We start from the raw sequence: 26,650 nt of genomic DNA on the forward strand, positions 1-26,650 counted from the left end.
GGGAGGCAGCAACTTCACCTTGCGAAGCCGAACTGAGGAATTTCTGGGCCTGGAGAAGCCACCAAAGGGAAAAGCTGGGCGTGGATAGGCCGTTTTGAGGAATGAGCTGGGCTTCAAGAGGCAATGAAATGCATGAGCTGGGCCTCTAAAGGCTGCCAAAAGGCAGGAACTTCATCTGGGGTGGCCACCTTGAGGGATGAGATGAGCCTAACCAGGCCATTAGAGGCAGGAGCTGGGCCTATCGGATCGTGCCATGAGGCAGGCAGAAACTTGGTGTGGGAAGGCTGGCATAAAGCAAGAGTTGGGTCCATCAAGGATGCCACAATGCAGGCAGAAACCTGGCGTTGGGAAGCTGCCATGAGGCAAGAGCTGGTCCTGTCAAAGCCACTGGGAGGCCAAAGGTGGGCCTAGCAAAGTTGACTTTAAGAAGTCTGGGGCATATAGAGGCCACCAGGTGCTGGGCAGGAGCTGGGCCAAAAGAGGGTGTTGTGAGGCAGCAGTTGGGCCTGTAGACACAGCCAGGAAGAAGAGTTGGTAATGGAGTGGCTGATCTGAGTACATTGTGGGCCTGGAGGGTATGCCAACAGGCAAAAGCTGGGCCAGGAAAGGCCGCCGTAAGGCATGAGCCTGGCCTAAAGAGTCCATTGGGAAGCAGGAGTTGGACCTGTATACACCGCCAGGAGGAAGAGCTGGGCCTGGAGAGGCCACCATACAGCAGAGGCTGGGTTTATAGAGGCCGACAGGAGGCAGGAGCTCAGCCAGGACGCAGGAGCTCAGCCAGGACAGGCTGACTGGAGGACATTTGGGTGCGCAGAAGCCACTCAGAGGCAGGAGCTGGGCTTTTGAGAGGCTGCAAGAGGCAGGACCTGCCCAAACGAGGCCAGTGTGAAGGAGGAGCTGACCTGTCACCACTGCCTGAAGACAGGGAGAAACGACCTGGAGAAGCCTCCGTGAGCTAAGAGCTTGGCCTGGAGAGGTCTCTCAGAGCCCAATGAGCTGGGCCTGTAGAGGCCACTGTCAGGTCGGAGCTCGGCGTGTCCAGGCCAGTGGGAGACAGAAGGTGGGCCCAGAGAGCTTGAATTGAGGAATTGTCATGCCTACAGTGGCTGCCGTGAGCTGGACAGGAGCTGGGCAGAAGAGTTTATTTGAGGGAAGTGTTGGGCCTGTAGACGGAGCCAGGAGGAGGAGCTCGACCTGCAGAGGCCATCATGAGGCAGAGGCTTGGCCTCTATAGGCCAACGGGAGACAGGAATTGGGCCAGGAGCGGCTCACTTGAAGATAATATTGGAGAAAGTGACAGATCATCAGGCATTAGATTCTCATAGGGACAGCGCAACGTAGATCCCTCACATGCATGGTTCACAATGGGGTGCATGCTCCTATGAGAATCTAATGCTGCTGCTGATCTGAGAGAAGGCAGAGCTCAGGCGGGAATGTGAGCAATGGGGAGTGGCTGTAAACACAGATGAAGCTTCCCTCATTCAACACCATTCACCTCCGGCTGTGTTGCTCCTTACAGTTCCATGGCTCCGGCACTGGGGACCCTGCCCAAGTACATCCAGAAGGACCCTTCCACACCAGTCTTCATAGTGGTCAAGTGCAGCAGCCACTTAGCTCCCAAGGCATATGCCACAGCTGGCATTTCATCACAATCAACACTAAGTGGTAGCTTGAGTCATTGTGAGGTCACTTCCTGGAAATCAACAGCATCCCATTTCCCATTGCAAGGAGCTCAGCACGGCCCCTAAGATAACCAAACTGATCCTGAAATCCCATCTGTGTGGGTCTGTCTCCTGGGACCCTTCCCAGCATCAACTCTGTATTAGTCAGGGTCCAATCAGGAGACATAAACCACTCAAAAGCCCAAAGTGCTAAAATTTAATACAGATAATTATTCATTATAACAGGGGAACAGCATGAGAGATTGGCTAGCACAAAGTAAAGAGAATTCTACAGAATATAGGACTAGCCAAAGTAACGCATGGTGGCTCATGCCAGTAATTTAAGAAGCCAATGCAGGAGGATTGCTTGAGGCCAGGAGGTAGAGACCAGCCTGGGCAACACCCTGTCTCTATCCAAAAAAAGAAAAAAATTAGCTGGGTGTGGTGCTGCATACTCATAATCCCAGCTACTCGGGAAGCTGAAGTGGGAGGGTAGTTTGAGCCTGTGAGGTCAAGGCTACAGTGAGTCATGATTATGGCACTATAGTCAAGCCTGGGTGACAAAGCAAGACCCTGTCTCAAAGAACAAAACAACTATTTACACACAAAAAAGAAATAGGGCTAATAATGTATAAGATGTTGAAATGTGACAAATAAAGTAATAATAAAATCATAAAACAAAAAATAACTTATTAAATTATAATACCCTGTGCTGGCAAAGATGCAGTGAAATGGGCACTTTCTTATACAATGAGGGGTGTTTAAATTGTATGTAAGCCTTTCACGGTAAAGCTTCCAATTGTTTATTTATTTATTTGTTTTTTTTTTTGAGATGGAATTTCACTCTTGTTGCCCAGGCTGGAGTGCAATGGTGCGATGTCGGCTCACCACAACCTCCACCTCCTGGGTTCAAGTGATTCTCCTGCCTCAGCCTCTGAGTAGCTGGGATCACATGTGTGTGCCACCACACCCAGCTAATTTTGTATTTTTAGTAGAGACGGAGTTTCTCCATGTTGGTCAGGCTGGTTATCACAAGCCAGAACTCAGGTGATCCACCCACCTCAGCCTCCCAAAGTGTTGGGATTACAGGCGTGAGCCACCACACCTGACCAGCAATTTTTTTAATAATAGAGACACTGTCTCACCCTACTGTCTCCTCCAAATCCTGGGGTCAAGCAATCCTCCTGCCTTGGCCTCCCAAAGTGCTGGGATTATACCTGCGAGGCACCCAAAACCTTGTCAGTTTACATCAAGGACAATGAGAATGTCCATTCACCATGACTCACTGTAATCTTTCTTCTGGAAATACCTTTCAAGACAACTGAACCTAAACAAAAGGTCATCTGCACAAACACAGTGAAAATCTGGGAGTAACTGAAGACAGAGTGGTTAAGTGAAATAAGAAACAGTTATAAGAAATTAAGCTATCTATGGTATTTATAGGCACCTGGTAGAAGGACAGTTAATGTTAGCTGCTACTTTTTTGTTGTTTTGAGACGGGGTCACTCTGTCACTCAGGCTGGAGTGCAGAGGCCTGATCATGACTCACTGCAGTCTAAGCCTCCCTGGGCTCAAGTGATCCTCCCACCTCAGCCTCCCAAGTAGCTGGGACTACAAGAACATGCCACCACACTAGGCTAATTGATGTATATTTCTGTAGGGATGGTGATTCCCTTGATTTCTGAGACCTGTCTCAAACTCTTGGCCTTGAGCCATCCTCCTGCTTCAACCTCCCAAAGTGTTGTGATTACCGGTGTGAGCCACCACACCTGGTCAGCTGCTTTTATATTATACCACTAAATTCAAAATTATTTGTCATTAAAAATTACTATTTTCAAGGCTATGGAACAATATGTGTCCTACAGCATAAGTGTAAAAACATATATGGTCATCCGTCAGTATACAGAAAGGATTTGTTACAGCCCCCCATCTCTGCATACACCAAAATCTATGCATACTCACGTTTCGCAGTCAGCCTTTTGGAACCCATGTATAGGAAAAGTCCAAATATTAGTTGGGCATTGTGGCAAGCACGTACAGTCTCAGCCACCTGGGAGGCTGAGGTGGAAGGACTGCTTGAGCCTGAGGGGTTGAGGATGCAGTCAGCTGTGATAACACTACCGCACTCCAGCCTGGACAACAGAGCAAGACCCTGTCTCAGAAAAAAAAAAAAAGGTTAGAAATTGTAATGATGTCTGTTGGGCAAAATTCCATGTAAGCAAAGTATAAATTAATTGAGCAATTGGTGATAAATCACTACGATTGACTTTCTGGAGTTTCTGACAATAAGGGTAAGAAAAATGCAAAACAAAGAGACAGAGGGTAAAAAAACAAATTAGGGAAGGATTCTACGTGTTTAATAGGATTACACTGGCCATGTTTGTGCAGCAGCAGTATGTCACAATATGACATACCTTGGAGAGAAGTTAGCAGATGAGGAAGTTGACAAAAATGATGAGAGATGCAAAATACTGATAGCGATAGTCAAGTAAACCGTGAAGAATTTCCATAACTGACATCAGCAAAGTGGGAATATTGTACAGTGTGTGTTGAAGTTCCTGTACAAGTGTTTATTTGCCTTCTGTTTGTTTGTAAGGAATGTATTTACTAAAAGTTCTTCTTGCTGTCAAAAGAATATGTGTAAGTCATTAGAATTTATTCTTCTGTTTTTCTTTTTTAGAGATAGAGTCTTGCCCTGTCACCCAGGCTGGAGTGCAATGGCACAATCTCAGCTCACTGCAACCTCCACCTCCCAGGTTCTAGCGATTCTCCTGCCTCAGCCTCCCGAGTAGCTGGGATTACAGGCACGTGCCACCACGCCTGGCTAAATTTTTTTGTATCTTTAGTCGAGACGGGGTTTCAACATGTTGGCCAGGCTGGTCTCGAACTCCTGACCTCACGATCCGCCCACCTCGGCCTCCCAAAGTGCTGGGATTACAGGCGTGAGCCACCGCGCCCGGCCTATTCTTCTGTTTTTCCACTTTTATCTTCTAGCCATCATCCCACAGCCTTAATTTGGAAATTTGTTTTTTAGAAAATCGAACAAGTGCTTGTTGTGGTGGCTCATACCTCTAGGATGGGAGGCAGGGGTAGAAAGGTCACTTGAGGCCAGGAGTTTGACACCAGCCTGGCCAACAAAGTGAGACCCCATGTCTACAAAACAATTTAAAGAATAGCCAGGTGTCATCATATATAACTACAGTCCCAGCTACTCAAGAGGCTGAGGCAGGAGGAGCCTTAGCCTAGGAGTTCAAGGCTACAGTGAGCTGTGATTGCACCACTGTACTCCAGCCTGGGTTGCAGAGGAGACCTCACCTTCTAAAACAAAACAAAACAAAAAAAGAAGGAAAGAAAATAGGTAAAGTAGCAAGTTGTACGTGGCTTACTCTGAATATGTCTAAACTACATGTTCCCAATCTTTTTGGGTCTAGCATCCCTTTACATTTTTTAACTCTACTGAAGATCTCTTAAGCCTTTTTCTTTATATAAATATATTAAAATTAGAAAATAAGACAAAAATTTTTAAATATTATTCATTACATATTAATAAAACCATTTCATATTGATATAGTACAGGACAAATTTTTAAAATATACATTCATTACACATGAATAATAAAACCATTACAAGTTGACGTAAGTAGTACTTTTTTTTGGGGGGGAAACAAAGTCTGACTCACGCACGCTGGAGTGAAGTGGCACGATCTTGACTCACTGTAACCTCCGCCACCTGGGTTCAAGCAATTCTCCTGGCTCAGCTTCCCAAGTAGCTGGCATTACAGGTGCCCACCACCATGGCTGGCTAATTTTTATGTTTTTTTAGTAGAGATGTGGTTTAGCCATGTTGGCCAGGCTGGTCTCGAAATCCTGACCTCAGGTGATCACCTGACCTCAGTTGATCACCTCGGTCACCCAAAGTGCTGGGATTACAGGTGTAAGCCATTGTGCCCACACTGATTAATATATATAATTATATATATTACATATATATTAATGTTTACATACATATTAATATATATTTGCATGTATATTTATATATTAATATATTTACATATATTTTTATATTTATATATAATATATATTTATATATTAATATTCACATACATATTAATATATATTGGCATGTATATTTATATATTATATATTTACATATATATTTTTATACATTATATATATTTACATATATATTTATTTATATATATATATATTTTTTTTTTGAAACAGAGTCTCGCTCTGTTCCCCAGGCTGGACTGCAGTGGCACAATCTCGGCTCACTGCAAGCTCCATCTCCCAGGTTCATGCCATTCTCCTGCCTCAGCCTCCCCAGCAGCTGGGACTACAGGTGCCCACTGCCATGCCCGGTTGATTTTTTTGTATTTTTAGTAGAGATAGGGTTTCACCGTGTTAGCCAGGATGGTCTAGATCTCCTCACCTCGTGATCCGCCCACCTCGGCCTCCCAACAGATTCATATATTTTTTAAAACACTGATTAGTCAGGCAGCAATACTGGGCAGGGGTCTCTTCATTCCCAGCGATGCAAATCCCACTGCATGGCTCCGGGGTTGCAAGGGCTACAAAGCCTAAAGGCTCTAACTTATGATTTAATTACTTAATTTGTATTGTGACACGGTCCTGCTCTGTCGCCCAGGCTGGAGAGCACTTGTGCACTTATAGCTCACTGAAGCCTCAACCTTCTGAATTTAAGCCATCTTCCTGCCTCAGCTCCCCAATGGCTGGTACCACAGTTGAGTGCCACCATACCTGGCTATTTTTTAAATTTTTTTTGTAGAGTGTGGGGTCTCGCTATGTTGCCCAAGCTGGCCTCAAACACCTGACCTCAAAAGATCTGCCCACCTCAGCCTCCTGAGTAGCTGGGACTACAAGTACACATCAGCATGCTTAGCTACATTTCGTTTTACTAAATTTTGAAAAATATATTTATTGAGAGGAGGTCTTGCTATGTTGCCCAGGCCGGTCTCGAACTACTGCCCTTAAAAGATACTCCCATCTCTGCCTCCCAAACAGCTGGGACTACAGGCATGAGCCACTACACTGAGCCTGAAGATATTTCTTTAATCTAGTATCCCATACTTGATAGGACTGGGAAAGACAGTAGTGTTTTTTAAAATTACTTAATAATTCGGTAAGAATCTAACTCAACCTTGACCCCTGCCTTCTCTCACATTCCACATCCAGTCTGACAGGAAATCCTGTTGACTGGCTTCAACATGTACTGAAGATCCCCACCCAGCAACTCCCTGGCCTCCTCCCCCTACTTCTCTCCTCTGACCATCTCTCAACACCACCATGACCCTGGTCAAGACCACTATCATCTCCCACCTGGATGTTGCCACAGCTTGGCCCCCATGCTTCTACCCAAATCTTCCCACAGTCTTTCTCAACTCAGCAGCCAGAGAATGCTTTTAAATCGGCAGACAGATCACGTGGCCTCTCTGCTCAGAACCCTCCTGAATTTCCTATCTAGCCCAGCAATAACCTCCCAGGGCTTACACGGTCTGTACTGATCCCTGCCCAGCAAATCTCTGGCCTACTGCCCTAATTCTCTCCCTCTCTCCTGCTCCACTGGCCTCCTTCCAGAGCCTCAGACACACCTCAGACACCTTATTCTGTTTTTTCTACCTACAATGCTCTTCCCTCAGCACCTTGGCCAACTCCTTCCCCTCCTTCAAGTCTTTGCTCAATTTTTACTTAGGAGGCCACCCTGACTATTCTATTAACATTGCCATCTGTCCCCATGCCTACCATAATTATTCTTTTTTTTTTGTTTGTTTGTTTGTTTGTTTGTGGAGACAAGATCTCACTCTGCCACCAAGGCTGGAGTGCAGTGGTGCAATCACAGCTCACTGCAACCTCCAATTCCTGGGCTCAAGCAATCCTCCCACCTCAGCCTCCCTAGTAGCTGAGACTACAGGTCCATGTCATCATGCCTGGCTGATTTATTATTTTATTTCATTTTATCTTAAGATGGAATTTCGCTCTTCTTGCCCAGGCTGGAGTGCAATGGTGCGATCCTGACTCACTGCAACCTCCACTTCCCAGTTTCAAGGGTGTCTCCTGCCTCAGCCTTCCTAGTAGCTGGGATTACAGGCGCGTGCCATCATACCTGGCTAACTTTTGTATTTTCATTAGATATGGGGTTTTGCCATGTTGGCCAGGCTGTTCTTGAACTCCTGACCTCAGGTGATCTGCCTGCCTCAGCCTCCCAAAGTGCTGAAATTACAGGCACAAGCCACTGCACTGAGCCATTTTTTAAATTTTTTGTAGAGACAGGGTCTCACTATGTTGCCCAAGCTAGTCTTGAACTCCTGGCCTCAAGTGATCCTCCTGCCTGGATTCCTAAAGTGCTGGGATTACCAGCATGAGCCACCATGCCTGGCTTCATGTTCATTTCTTCTTGTGGCTGCAAGAAACTTTCCTACATTTAGTGGCTAAAAACACAGATCAACCATCTTTACAATTCTGGGGGCCAGAAGCCCAAACTAGGTCTATTAAAGCTAAAGTCAAGGTGTCAGCAGGGCTGCATTCCTTTTGAAGGCTCTAGGCTCTAACATTTTCTCTTGGCTTTTCCAGCTTCTAGAAGCCACCCCCATTCCTTGGATCATGGCCCCTTGCTCCATTTTCAAAGTCAGAAGTGAAGCATCTTCAAATCTCCCTCTCTGACCTCGGCTTCCATCACATCTCCAGCTCCAGTTCTGACTCTCCTACCCTCTTTCTTTTATAAAGATCATTGTGATTCACCTAAGGTCAAGAGTTTGAGACCAGCCTGACCAACAGGGAGAGACCCCGTCTGTACTAAAAATACAAATATTAGCCGGGTGTAGTGGCGCATGCCTGTATTCCCAGCTACTCTGGAGCCTGAGGCAGGAGAATCGCTTGAAGCCAGGAGGTGGAGGTTTTGGTGAGCCGAGATCGCGCCACTGCACTCCAGCCTGGGCAACAAGACCGAAACTCCGTCTCAAAAAACAAAAAAAAACAAAAAAAAATCCTTGTAATTGCTGGGCATGGTGGCTTCCACCCATAATCCCAACACTTTGGGAGGTCAAAGCAGGAGGAACACTTGAGGCCCAGAGTTTGAAACCAGCCGGGACAACATAGTGAGACCTCACCTCTATGAAAAAATAAAAATAAATATTAGCCAGACATGGTGGTGTGTGCCTGTACTCCCAGCTACTTGAGAGGCTGAGGTGAGATGATCGCTTTAGCCCAGGAGTTTGAGATCAGCCTGGGCGACATAATTAAATTTCATCTCTACAAAAATGAGCTGGGCATGGGTAACATGCATGTGTAGTCCCAGCTACTTAAGAGGCTCAGGTGGGAGGATCACTTGAGCTCAGGAGGTCAAAGCTGTAGTGAGCTATGATCACAACACTGCACTCCACCCTGAATGACATGGGGAGATTTTGTCTCAAAAAAAGAACAGAAAAATATATTTGGTCTCTGTCCCTGGTTCCTCGCACAGAGCTTCTAAAGCTCTTATAAAGACCTCAGTGTTAGAGGTGATAGGAGCATCTTTTGTTTTAATATTTGGTCTTTGTCCCAGGTTTCTAACACAAGAGACTTTAAGAACTTTGGGATCTCAAGCATGACAAGAATGCATTTGGGGATATTGTTGAGATGATGAGTGGCTGCAAGCTCCTAGATTTCTTTAGGAGGAGGGCTGATTGCCAGAAAAAGCAACCACATGATTAGAGGCTTGGAACTTTCAGCATCACCCGCTTAACTCCAGGAGGCAAGACGGGCTGGAGATTGACTTAATCACCAATGGCCACGGATTTTATCAATCGTGCTTGCATAATAAAGCCTCCATAAACACCCTGAACAACAGGGATTGCAGAGCTTCTGGGTTGCTGAACATAGGAGATGCTGGGAGGGTGGCATGTTCAATAAAGTGCATGGGAGCTCTGTGCCCCTCCCCACTTACCTTGCCCTGGGCATCTTTTTTTTTTTTTTTTTTTTTTTGAGAAAGTGTCTGGCTCTTTTATCCAGGCTAGAGTGCAGTGGCACAATCTTACCTCACTGCAACCTAAGCCTCCCCAGTCCCCAGATCAAAACATCCTCTCACCTCAGCTTCCCTAGTAACTGGAACTACAGGTGCATGCCACCACACTCAGTTATTTATTCATTTATTTATTTACTTATTTAATTTATTGAGATGGAGTCTAGTTCTGTAGTAACTGGAACTACAGGTGCACACCACCGCACTCGGTTAATTTATTTATTGAGACAAGAGTCTAGCTCTGTTGCCCAGGCTAAAGTGCAGTGGTGCTATCTCAGCTCACTGCAACCTCCACCTCCCAGGTTCAAGCGATTCTCCTGCCTCAGCCTCCTAAGTAGCTGGGATTGTAGGTGCGCGCCACCACGCCTGGCTAACTTTTGCATTTTTAGTTGAGACGGGGTTTCACCATGTTTGTCAGACTGGTCTTCAACTCCTGACCTCGTGATTCACCCACCTTGGCCTCCCAGAGTGCTGGGATTACAGGCTTGAGCCACCGTGCCCAGCTTTTTAAAAATTTTTTACAGAGACAGGGTTTCACCGTGTTGCACAGGCTGGTCTCAAACTCCTGAGTTTAAGCAATCCTCCTACCTCGGCCTCCCAAAGTGTTGGGATTACAGCGTGAGCCACTGCATCTGGCACATACATCTCTTTCATTAGCTGTTTCTGCAATGTATCCTTTACAAGGAACCAGTAATAGGAAATGTGGTGGCTCACATCTGTAATCCCAGCACTTCAAAGAGGCTGCGGTGGGAGGATCACTTGGGCCCAGGAATTTGTGGCCAACCTGTGCAACATAACAAGACCCCATCTCTACAAAAAATAAATTAGCCAGAAATGGTGGTGCAAGCATTTAGTCTCAGCTACTAGGGAGGCTGAGGTGGGAGGACCACTTGAGCCCAGGCAGTCGAGGCTGCAGTGAGCTATGACTGCACCACTGCACACCAGCCTGGACAACAAAATGAGACCCTGTCTCTCAGAAAAAAAGGAAACAAACTTTTTCTGAGTTCTGTAAGCTGCTCTAGCAAATGATTAAACACCAAGAGGGGGTCATGGGAACCCCTGATTTGTAACAGGTTGGTCAAAAGTGCAGGTGACAACCTAGGACTTGCCATTGCAATGTGAAGCAAGGGTGGTCTTGTGGGACTGAGCCCGTAACCTGTGGGGTCTACGCCAACTCCAGGAAGTGTCAGAATAAAATTGTAGGATACCCAGTTAATATCCAGAGCATTGGAGAACTTGGTGTAGAAATTCCACACACACATTCAGTCGGAAGTGTGTGAGTAGAGACTAACACGGGCTTTTCTTTCACCTGTCTACCTGCTTAACTGCATAGGAGAGGCAATACGTGGTGCTCATGAACAAAGCAAACATTAAAGTCAGACCAGACCCCACATTTGACTCAGTCTTAATATCCAGGTGAGCTTGGGCAAATCACTCATTATTCCTAAGTCTTCATCACTTCATTCACAAAATGGGGATAACTGTGGCACCTACCTGTGATTTTGTGAGAATTAATGAAATATTATGCTTGATGTTATTGTGATCATTATACCTATTCCAAACTATTTGACAAGGACAGTGATAGATGATAACATCAAAAGATTAGAAACTGTAATGAGGCCTCTCGGGCAAAATTCCATACAAGCAAATTACTATCTCTCCAAAGCATTCCTGCCACACTTAATTCACCATTCCATGAATAAAATGTGCCGTCTTTATCATCCAGGTCTTTACAGTGCTGGTCTCCCTGCTTGAGCAGCTCACTCCATCCCAGCCCATTCCCCATCCCTCCACCTCCCCCTTCTCTGCCCACTCTCATACAATTCTTCCTCATCTTTCAGGACCCAGCTTCAATGTCACCTTAACTGGATGCTTCTCTCACCCTCCAGAAGTACTTCCTATTGCATTTGATGCATGAACTATTATTTGATCATTTTTGAGTCATAGTCCAAGTCTTTTTGTAACTGAATAACATGTTGCCCAGTCAGTCTCTCTTCCTGGACTCTGAAGTCTTTCATGGTAGATCCAGCTGGAAGTGACAAAAAGATATTCTTTAAAAAAAAAGGATGACACAGACAGACACAAGTTCTTAAACGTTTTAAATGGTATATGAAAAGCAAACAAAATTCAAAGGCTTATGGGGAACACTTAGGAAGCAAAGAATTACTGGGAACTTCATAAAGGGTTAATTTTTTTTTTTTTTTAAGACAGAGTCTTGCTCTGTTGCCCAGGCTGGAGCGCAGTGGCGTGATCTCGGCTCACTGCAAGCTCTGCCTCCCGGGTTCACACCATTCTCCTGCCTTAGCCTCCCAAGTAGCTGGGACTACAGGCACCTGCCACCACACCTGGCTAATTCGTTGTACTTTTAGAACAGACGGGGTTTCACCATGTTAGACAGGATGGTCTCGATCTCCTGACCTCGTGATCTGCCTGCCTTGGCTTCCCAAAGTGCTGGGATTACAGGCGTGAGCCACCATGCCCGGTCTAATTTTTATTTTATTTTATCTTATTTTTTGAGACTGAGTCTCATTCTGTTACCTACACTGGAATGCAGTGGTGCAATCAGGGCTCACTGCAGCGTCGACCTCCTGGGCTCAAGTAATCTCCCATAATTTTTATTTGCTTTAAGAAACTCAGTCTTGGTTGAGCGTGGTGGCTTACGCCTGTAATCTCAACGGTTTGGGAGGCTGAGAGGGGTGGATTACTCGAGCCCAGCAGTTTGAGATCAGCCTGGGCAACATATTAAGACCCTGTCTCTACGCAAAAAACAGAGTGAATTTGTGAAAGGCAATTTTTTCCACAGACTGGGGGTGGAGGGAATGACTTCAGGATGATTCAAGTGCGTTACACAGATTGTGCACTTTATTTCTATTATTATTGCATTGTAATATACAATGAAATAATTCTACAACTCATGATAATGTACAATCAGTGGGATTTCTGAACTTATTTTCCTGCAACTAGACTGTCCATCTGGGGTGATGGGAGAAACAGGCATTAGATTCTCATAAGGAGTGCGCAACCTAGATCCCTTACATGCACACTTCACAACAGGGTTCGTGCTCCTATGAGAATCTAATGCTGCCACTGATCTGACAAGACATGGCACTCAGGTGGTCATGTGAGCAATGGGGAGGGGCTATAAATACAGATGAAGTTTCCCCTCACTCACCCACTGCTCATCTCTGGCTCTGTGGCCCTGCGGATGGAGACCCCTACTCCAGTGCATTCGAAAGTATCCATCCCATACCATTCTTCAGACTCATCTATACTACCGCAGTGGTGAAATGTAGCACCCCTTAGCTTGAATGGCATATGCCTCGGCTGGCATTTCATCACAATCAACAGTAAGTGGTAGCTTGAGTTATTGTGAGGTCACTTCCTAGAAATCACCAGCATCCCATGTCCCACTGGCAAGGAGCTCAGCTCTGTTCCTTGGATAACCAAACCTATGCCCAAATCCCATCTGTGTGGGTCCATCTCCTGGTACCCTTCCTAGCATCAATTCTGTATTTCTAGGAGTCCAATCAGGAGATATAAACCACTCAGAAGTTTAAACTAAAATGGGCACGGTGGCTCACACCTGTAATCCCAGCACTTTGGGAGGCCAAGGCAGGTGATCGCTTTGAGCTCAGGAGTTTGAGACCAGCCTGGGAAACATGGCGAAACACCATCTCTACAAAAAACACAAAAATTAGCCAGGGGTGGTGGCACATATCTGTAATTCCAGCTCTGCTTGAGCCTGGGAAGTGGAGGTAGCTGTGAACAGAGATCGTGCCACTGCACTTTAGCCTAGGTGATCGAGTGAGACCCAGTACCAATAAAAAACAAAAAAAAGTAAAAACTATATATGTAAATTTAATATGAAAAGTATTAATTATAACAAAGGATTGGCGTAATGACTGACACACTAGCACAAATGAAAGACGACTCTAGAGAATACAGAACTAGCAGAGGCCAGGCATGGTGGCTCATGCCTGTAATCCCAGCAATTTGGGAAGCCTAGGCAGGAGGATTGCTTGAGGACAGGAGTTGGAGACCAGCCTGGGCAACATAGTGAGACCCTGTTGTCTACCAAAAAAATTTTTAAAATTAGCCACATGTGGTGGTGGTGCACACCTATAGTTCCGGCTACTTTGGAGCCTGGGGTGGGAAGATCCCTTGAGCCTGAAAAGTCTAGGCTGCACTGGGTATGGGTGGATTTTGGTATACACAGAAATGGGGGAGCCGGAACTAATCTCCCCCATATACCAAGGGACAAATTGTATCTGTTTTTACAATTATACTGTAGGATACATTATGTTCCATGACAATGGTAATTTTTAATGACAGTTTTTAATTGAGTGGAATTACCATAAAAATAATAAAAGTAGCAGCTAATATTTACTGAGCCGTTACTAGGTGCCTATAAATACCATAAATTTTTAAATTCCCCATAACTCTTCCTTATTCCACTTAACCACTTTATCTCACATTACTCATGTTTGCTTCAGTAGCACATATACTAAAGTTGGAACGATAGAGAGATTGGCATGGCCTCCGTGCAAGAACGACATGCAAATTTGTGAATCATTCCATATGTTTTTAAAAAGAGAACAAAATTACATCCGGATTTTCACTGTGTGCATATGACCTTTTGTTTAGGTTGAATTATATCCAAAGATGGTATTTCCAGAAGTGAGATTACTGTGAGTCACAGGGCATGAGCATTCTTACTACACTTGATGTAAACTGTCGAGTTTTCAGGCATGGTGGCTGTCTGCTTATAATTCCAGCACTTTCAGAGGCTGAGGTGGGAGGATTGCTTGAGCCCAGTAAGTTGTGGCTACAGTGAGCCATAACTGCACCACTGCACCGCTGCACTCCAGTCTGGGCAACAGAGTGAGATAGAAGGTTGACTTTTTAATAGAATTTTTCTGTTCACTTAAAGATATGGCCAGGACTGTGCTATATGAAAATTTTCATAAAATAATTATCTCATCCAATTAATGTTGGAATTGGGAACAGAAAATGTTTTGGTGACTATTCCTTCACTTGCTGTTATAGAAACTATTGCCAGTGGGCACTTAACAACAAAGTGTCATCTCTGAGCTACTCACAATGAAAGGTGATGTCTGGGGCCCAGGTGTGTTGAGGCCCCCATGTCTGGGCTATGGGTGCTGAGTGGGACTTACTTGTCCACCCATTTTCTGTATTCCAGCACTGGGAAACTTGGGTTTATCCATCTTGATAAAAGGTCATTTAAATTCCACCTGGCAAAAACCACAAATGGAAAAAAGGCCATGAAACTACAGGCTAGCCCTTGTTCTCAAAAGAATATTTAGCTAAGGTGGTTCTGTAAAAGAGGAATCACATTGTTGAAAACTCATCGCAGGTCAGGTGAGGTGGCTCACACCTGTAATCCCAGCCCATTGGGAGACTAAGGCAGGAGGATATCCCGTGAGGCCAGAAGTTCAAGACCAGCCTGAGCAACAGAGCGAAACCTCATCTCTGCAAAAAATTAGAAAATGAGCTGGGTGTGGTGGCACATTCCTATAGTCCCAGTTACTTTGGAGGCTGAAGTGGGAGGATCAAAGTGGAAGCTGCAGAAGTAGAAGCTGCAGTGAGCTCTGATCTCACCACTGCACTCCAGCCTGGGTGACAAAGTGAGACCCTGTCTCAACATACACACACACACACACACAAACACACACACACACACACACACCCCTCATCTCAGTCTGCCCAGCCTTGACTAGTGAAAAGGGTCTTCTGGTTACAGAAGAGGTATGCTCTTTTTTAGGACAGGGAGGGACCAGCAAGCTTGTTCACAGCCTTTCCCTCATTCTCTGCTTAGTTTTCCAAGAACCTTCAGGTGGAAAGGGAGTCCCTGGAGAAAAGACCTAACTCATCAGGTTACCAAAGGAGAAATATGCATCCTTTGTCAATTAATAAATGGAACACCTGCCTTAAAAACCAGGGAGTTCTGCTAGGGTGAATCACTCCCTACGACCCTGACCGATGTAGGGAACATAAAAACCTGGAGTTTGGGGACCTATAATATTGAAGGCCACATTGCAGATGTGGAGACCTTACCAAAGTACAACCTTTCCACAAGGAACTACCAAACACCAGCTGGCTCTCTCCATGGGGCACAGCTGTATCTCTGGCTCTCGTTTCCCCCGGAGATGCTCTATTCCAGCCTTCTCTTACATATTGTATCCCGCACAGTTCCTGGCATAAGGACTTACAACATAGCAGGCTGCCATGTTAATGGTGATATACTGCAGATCCAACCTGAAATTCCGGCAGGGCGCTTCGTGTTTGAGAAATTAAAGGGGAGAGAATGGACCCAGCCTGCTAGAATATAAAAAATTTAAAGAAGAAAAAAATATTAAAATAAAATTTTCTCCTAAAGAGCACTCAAAAGCACACTCCCACCAATGCTGGATCTATTTATCTCTCTCTTGCTTTTTTCTTTCTGAGATAGGGTCTCACTCTGTCACTCAGACTGGAGTGCAATGGCAAGATCACCGCTTACTGCAGCTTTCAATTCCTGGGCTCAAGCTATCCTCCCACTTCAGCCTCCCGAGTAGCTGCGATTGCAGGTGCATGCCACCACGCCTGGCTAATTTTTAAATTTTTTGTAGAGATGGGGTCTCACTATGGCCCAGACTGGTCTTGAACTCCTGGGTCAAACTAATCCTCCTGCCTTGGCCTAGTGCTAGGATTATAGGCTTTAGCCACTGAGCCCAGTCTATTTATCTTTCTATAACTCACATATTAAATCTTCCTCCTTAAATCACCTCCTACCCACCCATCTGCAGGGACAGCAAACACAGGTCTCAGAGGGTCAGGCAACCTACAGGAGGGAATGAGGCCGGAGTAATGTGAGAGACCGGGGGGAACTGTAGCAAACTGCAAGGTATTCACTTCAATAGTTCTTCAACACTGTGATGGTCAAACAAAACACAGAAACAGGAAGCCCAGTTCAGTCACCAGCAGCCAATGTGGGATATTTGATCCACATGCTACAGGGCAAACTGCTTATGATAAATGACCTGGTCTCCACCAACCTGCTCTTCAAGTCCAGCCGCTCCTGCCCAACTTCCTACACTCTACTGACATGACCCACATTCACAGTACTCTCCTGAAACTTTGCTTGTTCACTCTTTTATTTTCCCAACGAATATTTTTCTTTTTCTTTTTTTTACTTTTTTTGAGACACAGTCCCCTTCTGTCACACAGGCTGAAGTACAGCAGGATGATTATGGCTCACTGCAGCTTCGTTATGGCTCACTGCAGCTTCCATCACCTGGGCTCAAGTGATCCTCCCACCTTAGCCTCCCAAGTAGTTGAGATTACAGCCATGTAACACCACACCCAGCTAAATTTATTATTTTTTCTTTTTCTTTTTTTTTTTTTTCAGACGGAGTCTCGCTCTGTCGCCCAGACTGGAGTGCAGTGGTATGATCTCGGCTCTCTGCAACCTCTGCCTCCTGGGTTCAAGCAATTCTCTTTCCTCAGCCTTCCGAGTAGCTGGGATTACAGGTGTGTGCCACTATGCCCCACTAATTTTTATATTTTTAGTAGAGACAGGGTTTCACCATGTTCGCCAGGCTGGTCTTGAACTCCTGACCTCAGGTGATCTGCCCACCTCGGCCTCCCAAAGTGCTGGGATTACAGGTGTGAGCCACCGTGCCTGGCCAGTTTATTATTTTTTCTAGAGACAGGGTCTCACTATGTTGCCCAGACTAGCCTTGAACTCCTGGGCACAAGTAATCCTCTGGCCCCCACCTCCCAAAGAGCTGGTATTACAGGATTGCACCAACACATCAGGCCCTAACAAACACTTCTTGAACTCCTACTAAATACCAGGCACTATAATAGGTGCCCAGGAAACAGCAGTGAACAAGGTATAAGAGTTTCTGCCCTTGGCCGGGCGTGGTGGCTCACGCCTGTAATCCCAGCACTTTGGGAAGCTGAGGCAGGTGAATCGCCTGAAGTCAGGAGTTTGAGACCAGCCTGACAAACATGGTGAAACCCTGTCTCTACTAAAAGTACAAAAATTAGCAAGGCATGGTTGTGCATGTCTGTAATCCCAGCTACAGCTACTCGGGAGGCTGAGGCAGGAGAATCGCTTCAACCCAGGAGGCGGAGGTTGCAATGAGCTGAGGTCGCGGTGCTGCACTCCAGCCTGGGCAACAAGAGTGAAACTCCGTATCAAAAAAAAAAAAAAAAGTTTCTGCCCTCGCAGAGCTTATAGGGTAGCAGGAAATTGATATAGCTTGAACGTTTGTCTCTTCCAAATCTTACTGACATTGAATCCCTAAAGTTGGAGGTGGGGCCTGGTGGGAGGTGTGTGAGTCATGAGGGCAGATCCCTCATGAATGGCTTGGTGCCCTCCCCAAGGTAATGAGTGAGTTCTCTCTCTACTAGTTCACATGAGAGCTGATTGTTTAAAGAGCCTGGCACCTCCTCCCCTCTCCCTTGCTCCCTCTTCTCAACAAGTGACATGCCGGCTCCTCCTTCATCTTCCGCCATGAAAGGAAGCCTCCTGAGGTCCTCACCAGCAGATGCTGGTACTACGCTTTTTTTTTTTTTCTGAGACAGAGTCTCACTCTGACACTCAGGCGAGAGAGCAGTAGTGTAATTATGGCTCACTGCAACCCTGACATCCCGGGCTAAAGAGGTCTTTTTACCTTAGCCTTTCAAGTAGCTGAAATCACAGGCATGCATCAGTGTACCATCATACCTGGCTATTTATTTTTTTATTTTTAGCAGAGACAAGATCTTATCATGTTTCCCAGGCTGCTTTTGAACTTCTGGGCTCAAGCAATCCTCCTGCTTTAGCGTCCCAAAGTGCTGGGATTACAGGTGTGGGCCACTGCTCCCAGCCTGGGACCATGCTACTTGTATAGTCTGCAGGACTGTGAGCCAAATAAACCTTTTTTCTTTATAAACTACCCAGCCTGAGGTATTTCCTTACAGCAATGCAAAATGGACTAATTTAGGAATCATATGCCAGCACTTACCAGACTGTGATGAGCACATGACAATAGTATAGACTGGGACTGAAACGTTCCCCAGGGGCTTCTTGTTGCATCATAGAGAGTAGGGTGAGACATCTTGGCTGAGGCTAAAGATGAGCAAAGATGAGAGTGAAAGAGTGATGATGGAGGTAGGGAGAGGGTTTCCTGAAGGACCAGTAAAGTCCCCCAAGGAAACTGACATTCCTGTGGCTGGAGGGTAGGGATTTGGGGAGGCTGGTGCAGGATAAAACTGGGAAGGTGAGCAGAGGCCAGCTCTTACCAGGCCCTGTGGCCAAATTAGTTTGGACTTTGTCTTAAAGGCAATGGGCAGTCCCCAGCAGGTTTTAATCAAGAACTATTTTGATCCAAATTTGCCTTTTAGGAGAATTCCTCTGGCTTCAGTGAACAGGCCGAAGTGAGCAAGCCTAATAGGAAGACAATTGGAGGCCCTCACAATGAACCAGTGTAAAAGAGAATAGGGCCGGGCATGGTGGCTCCTGCCTGTAATCTCAAAACTTTAGAAGTCCAAGGTGGGTGGATGGCTTGAGCCCAGGAGTTTGAGACCAGCTAGAGCAATGTGATGAAACACATCTCTACAAAACACAAAAATTAGTTGGGCATGATGGCTCGTACCTGTTGTCCCAGCTACCCCAGAGTCTGAGGCAGAAGGATAGCTGGAGCCTGAGAGGTTGAGACTGCAGTGAGCCAAGATCAAACCACTGTGCTCCAGCCTGGGCAACACAGGAAGACTGTCTCAAAAAAAAAAAGAAAAGAAAAAGAAAAAGTTCCCATTCTTCACTTATTAGTGCCCTAACATTATCATGAGAACCTTGGTGACACAGTGAATTCAACTGTCATGGTAATTCAGCAACCAACACATTTAATAATTATTGATTACCAATTGATATTGATTACCAATAATATCACCCCTGTGGATACAAGAAATAAGGAATTGTGTTTGTGCTATCATGGAAGCTCTCTGGATCTCAAACCATGACTTATGCTGAGAGGTAAAGACTTGAGCTTTTTGCTTTTCTCTCTGTAAGTGCTCAAGTGCAGCGGTCTCCAATTTTGGGGGGACCAGGGACCGGTTTTGTGGAAGACAGTTTTTCCATAGACTAGGGGCAGCGAAGGTCAGTTTTGGGATATATAAAGCACATTACATTTATTGTGCACTTTATTTCTATTATTATTACATTGTAGCTTATAACAAAATAATTACATAACTCACCATAATGTAGAATGAGTGGGAGTCTTGACCTTCTTTTCCTGCAACTAGATGGTCCCATCTGGGGGTGATGAGAGACAATGAAAGATCATCAGGCATTAGATTCTCCTAAGGACAGAGCAAGATAGATCCCTTGCATGCACAGTTCACAATAGGGTTCGTGCTCACATGAGAATCTAATGTTGCCGCTGATCTGACAGGAGGCAGAGATCAGGTGGTAATGTGGGGAGCAGCTGTAAATACAGATGAAGCTTCGCTCCCCCACCCTCTACTCACCTCCTGTTGTGTGGCCCAGTACAGACCTGTGACCCAGGGATCAGGGGTCCCTGCTGAAGTGCATCCAAAAGGATTCTTCCCACACCAGTCTTCATAGTGGTCAAGTGCAGCAGCCACTTAGCTCCCAAGGCATGTGCCTCCACTGGCATTTCATCACAATCAACAGTAAGTGGTAGCTTGAGTCATTATGAGGTCACTTCCTGGAAATCACCAGCATCCCATTTCCCATTGGCAAGGAGCTCAGCGCTGCCCCTTGGATAACCAAACCTATCCCCAAATCCCAGTTGTCTGGGTCTATCTCCCGGGACCCTTCCTAGCATCAATTCTGTATTTGTCAGAGTCCTAACAGGAGACATAAACCACTCAAAAGTTTAAAGTGTTAAATTTAAAATAAAAAATTATTAATTATAACAGGGCAACAGCATAATGAGAGATTTGCTACCAAAAAGTAAAGAGAATGCTAGAGAATATAGGACTAGCAGAGGCCAGGCATGGTGGCACATGTTTATAATTTCAGCAATTTGGGAAGCCAAGACAGGAAGATTCCTTGAGGCCAGGAGTTTGAGACCAGCCTGGGAAACACAGTGAGACCCCGTCTCTACCCAAACAAACTAACTAACAACAACAAAAAAAAACCTGGGTGTGGTGGCACACACCTATAGTCCTACATACTTAGGAGACTGAGGTGGGAGGATTGCTCGAGCCAGGGCGGTCAAGGCTGCAGTGAACCATGATTTTGCCACTGCACTTCAGCCTGGGCAACAGAGGGAGACCCTGTCTCCAAAAAAAAAAAAAGAGTATAGGACCAGCTGATATAACAAGCAGTAACTGTCCCTACTGTCCCAATGCTGAGATACTGTGATCAAGGAAAAGACTCCCCCACTATGGCTGAGATCCAGCCCCCGCTTGGAGAGAGCACAGTCATGGGTAATTCAATAGCAGAACTGCTGCATTACCACATGGTCGAACATGCTAGCAATCTGCCCTCTGGAATTTGCTGAAAATTCACCCTCTGGGGTGCTAGATTAAGCTATTAATGAACAGTTGTCTCACTACAAATCCACCCAGGCAGGTGCAGAGAAACTGCTGGTCACTGGGTGCTGCTGAGCACCGTGCAGGGCAAGAGCCCAGTACTGGAGAAGCTCAGTGCCTGTGGAGATTCACACACCACAACCAGAAAGAAAAGCCTCTTACAAGGTCCCTCTAGTACTATGTACTGACAACATTTAATCATGTACCAGCTGACAGAAGAAGCATTTAAGGAACCCACCTCTATGTTTGCAGATCAGGCAGTGAAGGGTGAATATGGAACTGATGGGCAGTCATTGGATGGATAGCTGGTACATGACACGTTTCCTTCTACCAAGAAAGAAAGGGAAGAGAGAGAGGACCAGGCATGGTGGTTCACACCTATAATCCCAGCAGTGTGGGAGGCCAAGGAAGGTGGATCACTTGGGTCCAGGAGTTAGAAACCAGCCTGGGTGACATAGTGAAATCCTGTCTCTACTAAAAATAAAAGAAATTAGCTGAGTGTGCTGGAGTTTGACTGTAGTCCCAACTTCTCAAGAGGCTGAAATAAAAGGATCACGAGTCTCTGGGGGTTCGAGACTGCAGTGAGCCGTGTTCACACCACTGCACTCCTGCCTAAGTGACACAGTGAGATCGTATCTCAAAAAAAGAAATGTTGGTGAAAATGTGGAGAAATTGGAACCCACATACATTACTGGTGGCAACACAAAATGGTTTAACTACTTTGGGTGTTTCTTTTCTTGTCATTTTATTTATTTATTTATATTTTTACTTTTTTTGTGTGACAGAGTCTCACTCTTTTGCCCCGGCTGGAATGCAGTGGTGTGATCCTGACTCACTGCAACCTCCACCTCCTGTGTTCAAAAAATTCTCCTTGCCTCAACCTCCCGAGTAGCTGGGATTACAGGCATCTGCCACCATACCCAGCCAGGCTGGTTTTGAACTCCTGACCTCAAGTTATCCACCCACCTCGGCCTTTCAAAGTGCTGGGATTACAGACATGAGCCACCGTACCTGTCTTCTTGTCATTTTAATTTGATTTTTCAAAAACCGAGACAGGGTCTTGCTATCTTGCCCAAGCTGGTCTCTCTTTACTCACAGGCTCAAGTGATCCTCCCAACTCAGCCTCTCATGTAGCTGGGATTACATCAGTCACTGCACCTGACTGGTGTAACCACTTTGGAAAACAGTTTCTCAAAAGGCTAAATGTACAACATCATAGAATGCAACAATTTCTCTCCTAGGTATATATCCCAGAAAAATAAAAATGTATGTCCACACAAAAACTTGTACCTGAATCTTCATAGCAGCATTATTCATAACAGCCAATACATGGAAACAACCCAAATGTTCATCAACTGAAGAATAAATAAAATGTGGTGTATCTGTACCATGGAATATTATTCAGCCATAGAAGGAACAAAATACTGACACATGCTATGACAGGAAGGAACTCTGAAAACACTGTGCTAAGAGGGAAAAAAAACCCAGCCACAAACAATCACATATTGCACACCCTATTTATATAGAAGGTCCAGATTAGGCAAATCTATGGTGACAAAAAATAGATCAGTGGTTGCCTATGGGGAACACAGAAGTGTTGAGGGGAGTAAGCCACTAGCTTACTCCCCGCCATGTTCTTAGCTAGTGGCAAAGAACAGCGGATTTCTCTATAGGGTAATGAAAGCTTCTAAAATGGATAGTAGTGATAGATCACAGCTCCATGAGTATTCTAAAAACCACTGAATTGCATACTTTGATAAATAAATTGCATGGTATGTGAACTACATTTCAATAAAGTTGTTATTTAAAAAAAGAAAATAGCAGACTGGACACAGATGGCCCATGGCTGCCTATAATCCCAGCACTTTGGGAGGCTGAGACAGGAGGATCAATTGAGGACAGGAGTTTGAGATCATCCTGGGCAGCATAGCACGATCCCATCTCTACAACAAAAAAATAAAAAATTTAGCTTTGCATGGTGGTGTACGTCTGTAGTCCAAGCTACTTGGGAGGCTGAGGCGGGAGTACTGCTTGAGCCCAGGAGTTTGAATCTACAGCGAGCCATGATCACACCACTGCATTGCAACCTGAGTGACAGAGCAAGATCCTGTCTCTAAAAAGGAAAGAAAAGAAATGCAAGTTTTTATCACTTTGTGAGAGTAACCAAGTTTGTAGAGAAACACATAAGAACAAGAGCACTGAATGGTGAGAGTGGGAGGCTGGTTAGGCTCATTCCTAGCTAAGGGACTTCTGAAAAATTCATTAGTAAAATCACAGCACTGGGGGTCAGTCAGGCAGCCAAATGATGAATGTTAAATCCATTACAAATGCCCATCGTCTTTCTTTACATCCCTTCTAATGAAAAATTCCTTTCTTTACATCCCTTCTAATGAAAAATTCCTAACTGCCTAAATAGCAAGTGTTCTCAAATGATAGCAGCTGTTTATTAAAGAAATAACACCTCAAATTTTAAAAACCATGAGTCAAATATTATTTTCTTCCTCCCATTTTACAGGTGTGCAACCTAAAGAACAGAGAATTTAAGTAATTTTTCTAAGTGGCAGAGCACAGATTTAAATCCTATTACCTTGGCCTCAGAGTTTGTGCTTTATTTTATTTTATTATTTTAAAATTCACCTTTTTTAAAACCAAGAGGCTTATGCAAAATTCTGCTAGGATTCAAAAAAAGCCTCTTGCTTTTCCTGACTGTGGGTGCAGGCAGGGCTTGTGCTGCATTTTCTTTACTTATAATTGGATGGAGACATGATGGATGGAGACATGACAGGAGCTCTCTTGGTCATTGTGCACCAGAAAGGAGAGTGAAGAGAGGCACAGGGAAGCCAGTCTTACTATGTTTGAGCAACTGAACCAATGTCAGCCTCAGCCTACCTGCACAATTACTTTTATGTGAGAAAAACAGGCATCTCCCTATTTTGATAATCACAGCTAGCTACAGTAGCAAACAATCCTAAAGTTATTCTTGGTAACATTATTCCTACAGCCTCAATCCTTTTAACTCATTATATTAGCTGTTCATTTCTCTGTTTTTCCTGACACCTAATTGACAACCAAAAGCTTATGTTATTAAATAAGCTTTGGATTAACGGGATCAATGAATGAAGAGTTTAAAGATAGCAAAAAAAAGCTCACAGAAGTACCTGCCAAATGTGCCACCTGACTACTATGAACTGATTTACTTTTGAGAAACATGCTATTTCTTATATGCTACTGACAGTGCCTATAAAAATGGTGCACATTAACTGGCTGTTTTATTTTCTCCCCAATCTTAATATCTAATATCCACAGACTGAGATTAGAGCACCAACGTATACAATGTAACTTCATACTAGAGTTAGAAGGGGATACAAAGTGTAGAAATCATAATCTTCTCCATAAAGCTCCTGTCACCTTGGAATTAACCTCCCCTTTACATAGTCTCATTGTTCACCTTGTTCACATCTTCATAGGTTCAGGCTCAGGTCTCTGTGGTCGCACAGTGTGTCTTTTTACCAAAAGGAACACCTCATGCACTTTTCCAAAACGAGAAAAGTAAAGGTTTGAATGGATTTTTAGTTCTCGGCATTTTTGAACAGAAATAATCAGGTATTAAGTTGCTCAAAGATGCCCACAAGCTTTCATAGGAGAAACATCTAATTCATAACCAAGAGTTTATGTTATTAAGTAAGCTTTCCTTTAACAGGATCAATGAATGAAGAGTTTAAATACTCGCTCTAATCCCCATTCAGTCATCTGGTATACTCTCTGTGAGATATACTCTCAGCCATCTGGTATACTCTCTGCGAGGTATACTCTTAGTCATCTGGTATCCTCTCTTTGAGTATGCCAGATGATTAAATGGAAATTGTTGCACCACTAAACACCAGTACTGCAAACCCTTATTTAAAAAATCAACACCTAGGACAGAAAAAAATGATCCTAGGCTGGGCGCGGTGGCTCACACCTGTAATCCTAGCACTTTGGGAGGCCGAGGCAGGCAGACTGCCCGAGCTCAGGAGTTTTGAGACCAGCTTGGGCAACATGGTGAAACCCCATCTCTACTAAAATACAAAAAATTAGCCGGATGTAGCCAGGCGCGGTGGCTCACGCCTGTAATCCCAGCACTTTGGGAGGCAGAGGCGGGTGGATCATGAGGTCAGGAGATCGAGACCATCCTGGCTAACACAGTGAAACCCCGCCTCTACTAAAAATACAAAAAAGAAAATAGCCAGGCTTGGTGGCAGGCGCCTGTAGTCCCAGCTACTCGGGAGGCTGAGGCAGGAGAATGGTGTGAACCCAGGAGGCGGAGCTTGCAGTGAGCCGAGATCGCGCCACTGCACTCCAGCCTGGGCGACAGAGCGAGACTCCGTCTCAAAAAAAAAAAAAAAAAGAAAAAAGAAAAAAAAAATTAGCCGGATGTGACGGTGTGCGCCTGTAGTCCTAGCTACTTGGAAGGTTGAGGCAGGAGAATTGCTTGAACCCAGGAGGCTGAGGCTGCAGTGAGCAGAGATCATGCCACTGCACTCCAGCCTGGATGACAGAGTGAGACTTTCATCTCCAAATAAAAAAGAATGATCCTAATGCAGTTATTTCCTTTTGCATTTATGAGGAGATGGAAGAAATACCCATATTTGATGGTTGGTTGGGAACTGTCTTTGGTATTGTATGAAGTATTTTAATACTGTGAACATGAAAAGATGAGAATCCTGCAGACCCCGTGGGCATGGAGAGAAGGAAGTACATTAGAGGGTGTCGTAGGAAATACTTTGATTCCAGGCACTGCTGTTTAAACCACCCCTCAAATTCCTTTCCTTAAAAGAATAAAAAAAACAAAGCAGACAAAAGATGAAACATTCCATGTGACCCTCTGCACCCTTATTTGTTGTAATAAAGGAAAAGCATTTTAGGGATTTTCTTGAGTGCAGTTTATGATGTGATCCATGTTATTTACTTCCTGTTAATAATTTTCAAAATTTCAATTAAAGACATTCAGAAATTTAGCTTTATCACAGGCAGCTGTTCACAGGTAAAACTAGTTTGGTTACCTTCATCTGTATAAACATGAAGCTAGTGAATTGACATAACTATTAAACTAGAGAATTAACAGAAACATGGCAAGGACTGGCCCTTACCTTCCACAGTGACCTCAATTTCAGGAACCTTTTCATTACTCTCAGGGCTTCGTGGTCTTTTTAGAAACTGCGAAGCTGTAAAATAGAGCACAGAATTACTTTAGTATATTGTAGAAAAAAATACAGAAGGAGATGCTTTATAAGAGCAGAGGATAAAATTCTTTCAGTTTGGCTCTTTTCAAAGAAACCTGCAGAATTAAACTTGTAGTGTAATCCTCCACAGGGGGCTCAACAAAGCCATGGAAACATGAGTGAAGTGGGATTGCAAATGTGACACTTCCAACAAAATTTTTTTAA

General features: G+C 44.8%; 1 long non-coding RNA gene and 1 pseudogene across 2 annotated transcripts; one reads left to right on the forward strand and one right to left on the reverse strand.

The window, feature by feature from the left end:
• Positions 1–3,821: 3,821 nt before the first annotated feature.
• On the reverse strand, positions 3,822–26,337 carry LOC134756421 (uncharacterized). Of its 2 annotated transcripts, XR_010134451.1 has the most exons (5): positions 19,920–21,448; positions 19,322–19,437; positions 18,692–18,795; positions 14,777–14,929; positions 3,822–11,706 (listed from the first exon to the last, which is right to left on the reverse strand). It is a non-coding gene; the product is annotated as an uncharacterized lncRNA (long non-coding RNA). The 2 variants fall into 2 exon arrangements; XR_010134450.1 differs by lacking the exons at positions 14,777–14,929; positions 19,322–19,437 and adding an exon at positions 21,463–26,337 and having other exon boundaries at positions 19,920–20,392.
• LOC115935442 (uncharacterized) lies at positions 14,162–14,261 on the forward strand (annotated as a pseudogene).
• Positions 26,338–26,650: the final 313 nt, after the last annotated feature.

This window comes from Gorilla gorilla, chromosome 6 (assembly GCF_029281585.2).
Source record: "Gorilla gorilla gorilla isolate KB3781 chromosome 6, NHGRI_mGorGor1-v2.1_pri, whole genome shotgun sequence".
Classification (NCBI taxonomy): Eukaryota; Metazoa; Chordata; class Mammalia; order Primates; family Hominidae; genus Gorilla; species Gorilla gorilla.